Below are 10,105 nucleotides of genomic sequence, written 5' to 3'. Positions count from 1 at the left end.
CTCACAGGGTGGGGGGTTCATGCCATGGGAGGGTTCACACCATGGGGCTCTGTCACAGGACAGGGGGTCATGCCATGGGGCTCTGTCATAGGACAGGGGGAGGTTCACGCCATGGGGGGGTTCATGCCATGGGGCTCTGTCACAGGACAGGGGGGTCACGCCATGGGGCTCTGTCACAGGACAGGGGGTTCACATCATGGGGCTCTCTCACAGGGCAGGGGATTCACGCCATGGGAGGGTTCACACCATGGGGCTCTGTCACAGGACAGGGGGTTCACGCCATGGGGGTCTCTCACAGGGCAGGGGGGTCACGCCATGGGGCTCTGTCACAGGGCACAGGGGTCACGCCATGGGGGTCTCTCACAGGACAGGGAGTTCACGCCATGGGGCTCTCTCACACCCCTCAGCTGGGGACGGGGGACACAAAGAGCGGGTCCCGTCACGGTGGTCCCGAGCAGGGAGGGGGCGGCCAGCCCACGGCGGCTCCCTCCCGCCCGCAGGGGAAGCGGGGCTCACCGCACGGCCCAGCCGGGCCCTCACAGCCCCGGGCAGGAGATGGGGTGAGCAGAGAGTGGCAGGGCCGAGGACGAGCCGGCACCAGCGTGTGAGGCACAGCCGTGTGTAATTCTGTGTATTTCAGAGCGGTTTTCCATCAGATTCATCCAAAGTGCTCTGAAGGCAAATCCTCAGAGCTGATTTAGTGCTGGGTTGACTCTGAGCTGCTCAGAAGAGCCACACTGGCGTTTTTGGGGCTTAAATAAGCAAAGGGGCAGAGGGAAGAAGCTGCTCCTGATGCAGAGCAGCTGTTGGAGAGGGGCCTGTGAGGGGACTGCCCCACTAGCACCCCTCACCCCGTGCTGATACTTTCCAGGAAAAAATCTGGCTCCCATCACTTTGGCAGGGGTTTATTTTTGGAAGGCTTAATAATGTCCGTGGTGCGCCTGTCGCTCATTCAAAATACAGACCCTGTATTTGTATTCTTAGGCAGGATTAAATCTAAAACTGGCCTGGCTCCAGCTGGCTCTTGCACCGAACGCCTTTGACACCAGCATGGTCCAAGGCTGTAAAGGCACGGTCCAGGTGGCAGTTTTACAGCTCCTGTAAATGAATCGCAGACCTGGACAGCCCTTTCTGGGACTGACCTCCTCCTGCTCAAGTGGGCACTGCAGCCTGGCGTAAACGTGGCCTCAGCACACTCTGTGAGGGGGTGGCTGGACCACAAGCTGTCCCAGTGCTGCTCTGAGGTGACATGAGGCACAAAGTCTCAGCTGGTGGCCTGGTTTGCAGCCCTGGTTCTCCTGTCTGGAGAGGAAAAGCCAGATGAAACATCCCAGGGCAGAGAGGAGAGAGAAGGGTGTCTCCTGGGGAGGCTGTGGATGGGGCTGAGCAGACAGAGGCAGCCTGAGGATGCTGTTCATGGCCCCTGGAAATGAGGATGGATGCAGATTGAGCCCCTGGAGCCCAAAAAGAGCTCTGCTGCAAGGATATGGATGAACAGCTTCAGACCTGCTTTGTGATTATCTTGGAATGGCTTTATACCTTTAGGAATTGCTCAGTTTGCTTTGTTTAGTTAAAGAAAAAAAATGCCGAATCTGAGCACTAACCCAGCAGGCTGGTGATTAGAGAAGCTGGTGCCCCGGGTTCAGGGTCTCTTCCAGGCAGCAACGCTCTCCAAACATCTTGAAACAAATGTCAAACTATTAAAGGAGGCTTGTGTGGTGCAGGGAATTGCAAAAGCACTGTTTGGAGAGGTCTTGGGGGAGGGTGGCAGGTGACCAGATTAGCAAATCATTGAGATTCCAGCAGAGAGACAAAGGAGGGGAGCACATCCTGTTAACCTGCAGGGGGTGGACAATGCGAGGAGACACTCAGGTCAGGCAGGGCAGGAGAGAGGAGCACAGCCCTGCAGGGCGGGGCTGGAGGTGTTCTGCCAGCCCCGCTTCTCCAGAGCCCTCTGATCGCCGTGCCAAGGGGACGATTCTTTACAGGGTGCCCGGGGAAAGCATCGCAGCATTTGGGTGCCAGGAATGCAGCAAGCCCCTGCTCTGCTGCATTTTCAGGCCTCTCCTCTTTGCCTGTGGTTCAGGGCACACATGCACTAGAAAGCATGACTTTGACCAACTTCAATAAAACATGGAAAGGAGGAAGAGAGATGGGCACAGATGGGAGGAAACGCTTTCATGAGAGACTGCTTGAGAAAGGAAAATAAAGGATGTTAAAGCTCTGAGCACCCATGTACAAATAGCTTGAAAAATTGACTCCATTTTCCCCCTGCCTCCACCAAGTATCTCCTCACCGGTCTGCCATAGTTCAGGGTCACCTGAGTCCAAAGCTTCATACCCTCAAACCACGAATACACTCCACAAACCACAGCACAGGGCCTGGGAATAACACAACCCACTTGAATGAAGAAATCTGAAAAAAAATAATATGTATGCTGCACCACAATTACAGGTAGAGAAGGTATTTGAGGTGGTTAGTAAACATGTCAAAAAATAAATACAGCTATTCAGTCAGCAAACAGATGCATGATTATAACCAGGAAAATCTACCCCAGCCCAAAACCAGCTGAGATCCAACAACATGTGCTTATTAAGGAGTGGTATTTTTTTGTGTGTGCACATTTTTTGGAAGGAGTTTGAAAATATTTTGCCCACTCTTTATTTTAGGAAGGTGAAATGTCCCTGGTGGATTTCAAAATCCAGCCTCTCAGGTATGTGTTCTCCATGCCAAGACACTGAGTCACGAAGGGATTGGAGGAAGCTGTTGGAAGTCCAGACAGGGGATAAAACAGCTGTAATTGAGGAGCCAGCTCAGCTCCGTCTGCTAATAACCACACAGCCCTTCCCTGCCCTCAGCCTACAAGCTGAGGTCTTTGCTTGCTGCCACTTTCACAGGCTCTCTGGTTATTGCTTGGGGTCAGACTTGTCCACACCTATTCCGTTCTGAATGACTGCTTGTGTTCCCAGCCAAGCCTGGGGTCAGGAGTGTGCCTGCAGGCTGGGGAGCTCTGTCCTTCCTGTGTTTTTCCCAGCAGGAGCTGACAGCCCCCAGGCATGTCTGCAGGACCCTTGGGTTTGCAGGGACACACAATGCTGCTCTCCACCTTCAGGTCTTTGTCCACCCTGGCATGTCATGTGTCGTAGCAGTGCCATGTCTCCTGTCACCTTCTGTTTGGTGCCTTTTGTTTGGTGCATATGGGGTTGGCGATGCCGGATGGGACTTGCAGAATGAAGGGACTGTGATCCAGAGGGATCATGGGGCAGGGTGGCACACAGCACGTGTGGCATCTATATGTAGGAAGGTCTCAGGCTCTTTTCCCTTTGCTTCTGGCTGGTGTTTACACCACAGTGGTGGAGCAGGGACAAGAGGAAAGATGCTCTGTTTGCTCCTCAGCTGCAGCAGCTCCTCACTTGACATGTTTCATGGCTGCTGGTCCCATCCAGAATATGAGTTGCAGGCACAATGCTCCTTCTGCCTTGGCTCCAGAGCAGGGTGGGATGGGTGGCCAGGGACAGGACCCTTGAGACCCCCAACAAGTAACTCTGATGTGTTTCATGGGTCAGAACATTGGCTGAAAATGCAAGTCATGTTTAGAAGGATAATCTTCATGGCCCAGTTCAGAAGCTGAGCTGAACTTCCCTGCTACTGAGTGCCCTGTCAAAGAGCTGCAAGCCCTCTGCCTCCTGGAAAGAACCTGGGGGCACCACCTGGGCAGAGCAGAGAAAGGAATATGGAGGAGGTGGAGATGGGGCAGGACAAAGTGCAAGAAGTAGATGGAGATAAAAGGTGTTGAGGGACAGTGAGGAGAGAAGGTGGGAGCATGAGCAAAGAGAGGCAAAGGGGGAGCAGTGAAGGGACAGCGAAAGAGGTTCTTATTTGCAAGGGAAGATGAGTCAGGGAAGGGAGGTATGAAGTGTGTGAAGCAAAGGAAAATCTGAGGAGGGATGAAAAGCAGAGGAAATTATGAATTTAGCCTGTGGGGATTTGCTCAGTGGGGCCCGTGGTTGGGCAGCTCTGGGTGTGGAGGGGGTTGCCAGGTGCTGCTCGGCAGGGATTTGAGTCACAGCAGATCTCACCACGTCTGGGAGCTGGGAAGCGCCACGGGCAATATTGTCCCTGGCCAGTGCCACTGTCCTCTGCCCAGCCAGTGGGCTCAGTGGGCTCGGTGGGCTCAGGCTTTGCAAGGACAAGGAGCTGCTTTGGGAACAGTCTGACTCAGGAATCCCGTTTTATTCCCCCCTTTGTTTTGCTGTTCTCTCCCCCTCCTCCTTTTTCTTTGTCTGCTAATGCACAGCAGATGGGAGGAAATGCCATTTTAAATGCCACAGCATCCTGATGAAATGTGATGGGTTATGGCAATCTCGGATGAATCATGGCATTGTTTTGTGCACAGGCCCTGCTGCTGCTCGGCCTCACTTGGGCAGCTTGCTCCCTCCAGCTTTGCAAGCACACTGAGGATCGTTCAGGCCTCCCCACCAGCCTGGTGGCAGGTGCCCTCCCCAACCTGGGTGTCCAAGTCACATACATTCATTTCACCAGATGCATTTCTGGAGGCCAAGCCCATGACACTTTGCCAGTGATGAATCCAGCATTTAGTTTTGAAACATCTGCTCCACATTGCCTTTGGGGACTTCAGGGGTTATAAATGATACTCAGTTCTCATGTTATGTTTGAAAGATTTTTGCACAAGGTGGAAGAACAAGATCAAAGGAGCCTGACCTGGTGAATCACAGCCCTCCCCAGCACCTCCAGCTTAGCTCTTGGCCCCTCTGGAAAGCTGGGTCTCCACACCTGCCTCCTGCTTGCCCCCACAGCGAGGATGGACTCACAGAGCCAAACCTGAGGGCTGTGATGTGGCTGCTTGCTGTTGAGGCTTTGCTTGGGGTGATCAGATCATTTCCCCTAAGCCATGAGGTAGGCATCTAATAATATTGACTCACTCTCTGGCAGCTTGCTGCCAGATGAGAAGGAGCAGCTCAGAAGTGAAAAGAAAAATATTAAAATATATATACACATATCCCAACAGCTCCATCACTGGAACTCAGAGCGACCCAGCCCTTTTAGTTTCAAACTAATTAATTGGGGGGAAAAAAGTCACCTCTAAGCCTGTGGAATATAAAGCAGTCTTTTAAATTTGGTAGCTGAAAGAACAGATTTGAGAACTCCAACGAGCAGAAGACGTGACATTAACATTTCGTTGCAATATGCTTAACAGCCTCGATTGGAAGTGTCTCTCTGGCTGTGTCTCACTGCCTGTGTGTCTGCTGGCGTGGCACTTATTCAGTGCTGGCACTGAACACCAAATAGCATTAGGCCATTTAATTTCTCATTTTTTTGGGGGAGTAGATCCAATGCACATCGATGCAGTGAGCAGAAGGGCTGTTATTATGAATCAGCCCCCAGCCCAGCCCTGCTTTCCTCTCCTTTGTAAACCTATCCCTGTTAAAGGCCTGGCAGCCTCGCGTGCAGCACGGCCAACACCAACAGCCACAACAGCTCTGCTGTGTTGATCCAGGGCTCAGCAGCTCTGCCTGGGAGGAGAGGGAAGGGGCTCTGTTTGCCTTCATGAAGCCAGGGATCTGGGCTATTATTTTTCTCCCACTGAGCATCCTTTGCTGCTCCAACTGAAGTCAAGAGGTGTGGGGCAGGAAAAGGGGCTGCTTGTGCTGGGGTCCTGCTGTGGACCTGAGCTGTGGTATGTGTCCTTCCAGCATCCTGAACTTCCTCAGCTCCTTTCTGAGCAGAGCAAAACTGTTGCTCCTGGTTAAGTGCCACAATATGAGACTGAGAAAGGAGGAACAACCCCTTGTTTTTCAGCAGTGAGCTGCCCCACTGCTGTGGCTGTATCCTATTACTTTGCCTCAGGACAGCTGGCTCTTGATTGTGCTCCCACCAGACCAGCAGCATTTGTCCCCCTAGCCTGGCAGTCTCTGTCCCACAGTCCCTGACCATAATCACCACCTGTGGCCAGCAGATTTGTTCTGAATTGCCCCCATGTAGAGTCTGGGAGGCTGGGAAAGAGAGGAAGGCTTGCTGAGAAGGCTCAGCAGGATGGATAAGGGAAGGATTTCTGTGAGGAGCATCAGTGTGCAGCAGCATGTCCCACCACCCTCCCTGTGACACCATTCTAATGGGGCACAGCCATGTGCCAGCAGTGGGGATGCAGCAATCTGAAAGCAGGGTTAAGAAGAGAGAAAAAAAGTAAGAATTTAGGCCTCTCTTTCTGAGAATTTCTGCTTTGTACATTAGCATCCCTTCCTGGTCCCCTTGTGCCTGAATGTGGCTGCTGGGCACGAGAGAGCCCCATTAATGGGCTCTTGATGTGTGTTTATTTCGTTTAGCACATCCTGAGAGCCGTGGTGAGAGCCTCAGAGACGTTCATTACGCTGATTGCTTTTCCTGCTTATGAAGATGGAAAAAGCCACAGTGGTTAAAGGAGTGGAATGGACAGATGCCAGATGCATTAGTGCTCTGGGCAGTCATGGAGGGCTCCTTCCTTAGGAGTTTTGCCTCAGGAAGAGGAGAGTTGAGAAGAACATGGCTTCCCCAGGAGCTGAACTCATTGTCCAAGTGGCTGTGGGTTGAGGAGAGACCCCACAAGGGACACAACACCCTGCAAGGGTCTACCCTGCTCTGGCAGGGCTCAGCCTGAAGGCCGGGGAGACTTGTGTGAGCACATCCAGCATGAGCCTTGCCTCGAGTCACAGTGCTGCCAGCCCTTCCTGATGCTTGTGGCATGAGCAGCCAGGGGTGGGCAGGGTAATGGTCCTGCTCACAGCATCCTCATCCTCTAAAAGTGTGAGTGCTGAGCCAACCTGACTGGCTGCAGCCCAAACCCTCAGTCCCTGCCCGGGAGAGGCAGCCACAGAAGGGTGGCTGGGTGACCCAGCACAGCCTCTGCTCCCTGTCTGCACAAGCTCTGCCTCCTCTGCCAGACAAGAAGGTGGGCAGGATGGAAAGTTCATGCTCCTGCTACCCAAACCTGTCTGCTCCTGGGCTTCCCAGGTGAACTGTGAGGGCCTTTGCTTCTGCTCAAGTGGGACACAACCCCACACTGGCTCCAAGCACATTCTCCAAATTGATGTAAGTTTGATGTACCAGAAAAACTCAAGTTTAAGGCAGGAGCAACAGGTACATGCGTTCTTGTGAAGAAGTAACATGTGGGGGGCCAGATTTGGACCTGCACTGATGAGGATAGCCAAGATGGACTTCTGTAGCAACATTAGTCCCTGTTCTCCCTGCCTTGCTGAGGGGCAGGATGGTCAGAGATGCCCATTTATCTGTGTATGACAACAATATGCAGGAATTGCAAACAGATTTTTGCCTTATCTTGCTTGAGGGTTGTTGCAGTACAAGGATTTATTTTGGCTCTTCTGCCTAAAAAATGTATGCAGAGATTCCACCAAAGCACATATATATATGTTTCTCTTGGGAACAGAAGAAAACCATTATCTGAAAAAGCCCTGCACTGTTATTAATCTCTGGAGCTTTATCCAAGTTTCATTAGGAATCTGGACATACTTGAAATGGCTTTCAGATAAAGCTGAATGAATCTCTCTCTGTCTCAGAGGCTGTTGTGGCTTAATTTCCTAGCTGAGATTTGGGTGGGTTGGGAATTGGGCAGGAGATTTTCAGCCACCTAAACCGGGAAGGAGGGAGTGCCTTAAAGCAGCCCAATCTGAACGGCTCTCAGACACTTTCCGTGGCTTGCCTGGAGCGTGGGGTGAGCAGGGATGTCTTGGTCGAGGGAAGCTCTTCCTTGAACGTGAAATTGCCTTGGAGACTCCTGACTCATGGGGCAGGAGAGCTGGGAGAGCCAATCCTCTGGGGGTGGAGAGCCTCCCCTAATCCCTGGGAGCAAAAGCCAAAGCAGGGATGCTGGAATAAGGAGGATGCTGAAGGCTGTCCCCTGCCTTCCCTGGACCAGGGGTCCTGGATATGGCCAGCTCAAAGCCACAGCAAGCCTGCCAGTCCTTGTAAGCCACAAGAGGGTGACAAAGTGCCATCCTGTGCTGTGGTGGCCCCGGACAAACCCAAAGGTGTCCCAGGCTGGCAGAGGACAATGATCCCCTTTGGAGGGCAATCAGAGACTCTTGGAAAGTCCTTGATGATGTCCTGGATGGGAGAAAGTGCTGGCTGGAAATGGGATGCTGGTACTGAGGAACTATGGACTTTTTATTCCACATAGCTTTATTTAGCATCAGTTCTGGCATCAGCAAACCATTTTTGTTGCCAAAAGCTGAGGGGGGGGGGGGAACTCCCCAAAATTGATGTAGCAGACAAAGAGGGAATCCTTGCCTTTGCTCCCCATTGGTGGTCTAATGTGAAACCCATGATATATACACAGAGCTACTCCATGTCTGTCTTTTGTGCTCATGGAGAGCTCATGGCCAGCCAAACCTGCACCTTCCAGTGCTCCAAACATCCTGGGTGCTTGGAGACATGGATTGGTGGAGGAGCCGCCTGAACTCAGACAAGTTTGGGGTGGAGGCAGCCTGGTACCACTGGACAGAATGCTCCAGGACCATCTGTGCCACCTGAAGTGATACTGAAAAGGGAAGATGCACCTTTTCCTCTTTCTGCTTGGGATATCCCCAAAGTGCCAGTGTATGGTCACCCTGGACATGTCACACCTCACAGGCTGCGGCCTTCTGTCCACAGCCATGCTGGCTGTCTTTTGGCCCTGTGGGGACTCTGTTGCAAATCCCAATACTTGTGGCCTTCCCTGGGGAGTACCAGTGGTCTGCCTCTTCTCCCTCCCTCTGAGATGGTAGCATTGTTCATGGTGTAGTGTGTTTGGGGACTGGGGATATTCCTGCAGGATGATCTTTGCCATTCTGCTTCTAGAAGGACAACCCTTCTGAGCAGCTGCCCGAGGCACTGTCCAAGACAGAAAATTGAAGTGCTCTGGGAGGTTTCTCCTCCCAGGAATCTCAACCTCCCTCTGTCCCTGGAAGCTGGAGCAGCGGGTGTGGGCTGGATGGCATCTCCGGCCTGGAGCTCCAGCCAGCTCCCCTGCGACTTCATCTGGGCTGTGATGGGGAGCCCGCAGTGCAGCAGACAGGAGGGTGGCTGTGCCAACCTCTGATCTTATCTGCTGCTGAGATCGGCTGCTGAGGGCTGGCCCTGCCTCCCAGAAAGGTCGGGCTGCCTGGCTGAGAGCTGGGCATTTTCCCACAGAGTGTGGACTCGTTTTACCCCTCATGCTGTTGCAGGAGTGCACCTATGGATATGGTATATTGGGATGTATATTTGTAAATCCCCTCGCTCCTAACTGTTGTTTGTGCTGTTATTGGTAAAAAGACAAGGGGACAAAGGGGTGACTGCCCCCTAAGTGCTTCAGGAGGTGCAGGGACATGGGGTGATTGTGAAGGAGGGTGTTTGCCCGGGTAACACAGGCTTTTCCTTGCAGCTGCAACTTCTTCACTGAGTTTACACTCCAAGGGGATTCTTTTCTGTTCTCTTTAAATACTAGAAGTAATTAGATGCTGCTTATGAGTAATTGCTTGGACTAAGGAGTCTGGTTTCAATTAAGTGGTTGGTATGAAATGCCTGATGGTTTGGTAGGGAAAAAAGTAAGCAAACTCCTCTTTTAGGCTCCCAGGAGCTGCCATAGGGTTAAAGCCCACCTTTCCTCACCCATCTGGGACTATGAAGTCCTCCAAGAGGGAGGTGGGAGAAAACATTTTCTCATTTGAGGAGGGTGGGGAAGGTGGAAGAGGGGCTGGTTATGCCAAAACTAACAGGACCTGGGTTTTTTGGTGAGGAACAGCTGATCCCACGCTTACCTTCAGTCCCACAGCAACATACAGGAACATTTTTGCCACTCCCCAAGGCAGAACTGTGAAAGCCTAAAGCCAATGTTAACGACCGGCTTGCAACACACTGGCTTTTACCGACCTCAGTGAAAATTGTGACAATAAATCTGCCTCAGGCTCCAGTCGTTAAGTTGTCCTCAATACCACAAAAATCCCTGCATATTTTCTGTTTACTTTGGCCCTGAAAACGCTGTGCTCTGTTACAGTGTTAATGGCAAGAGAGATTTTCGGGGCCTTGGCCGCGGCAGCGGGAGGAGCGGATGGAGGGAACGGGCTCTGTTTGG

This window comes from Lonchura striata, chromosome 13 (genome assembly GCF_050655825.1).
Source record: "Lonchura striata isolate lonStrDom1 chromosome 13, ASM5065582v1, whole genome shotgun sequence".
NCBI classification, from domain to species: Eukaryota; Metazoa; Chordata; class Aves; order Passeriformes; family Estrildidae; genus Lonchura; species Lonchura striata.
The sequence above is the reverse complement of the archived record's forward strand: the minus strand, read 5'-3'. Positions refer to the sequence as shown.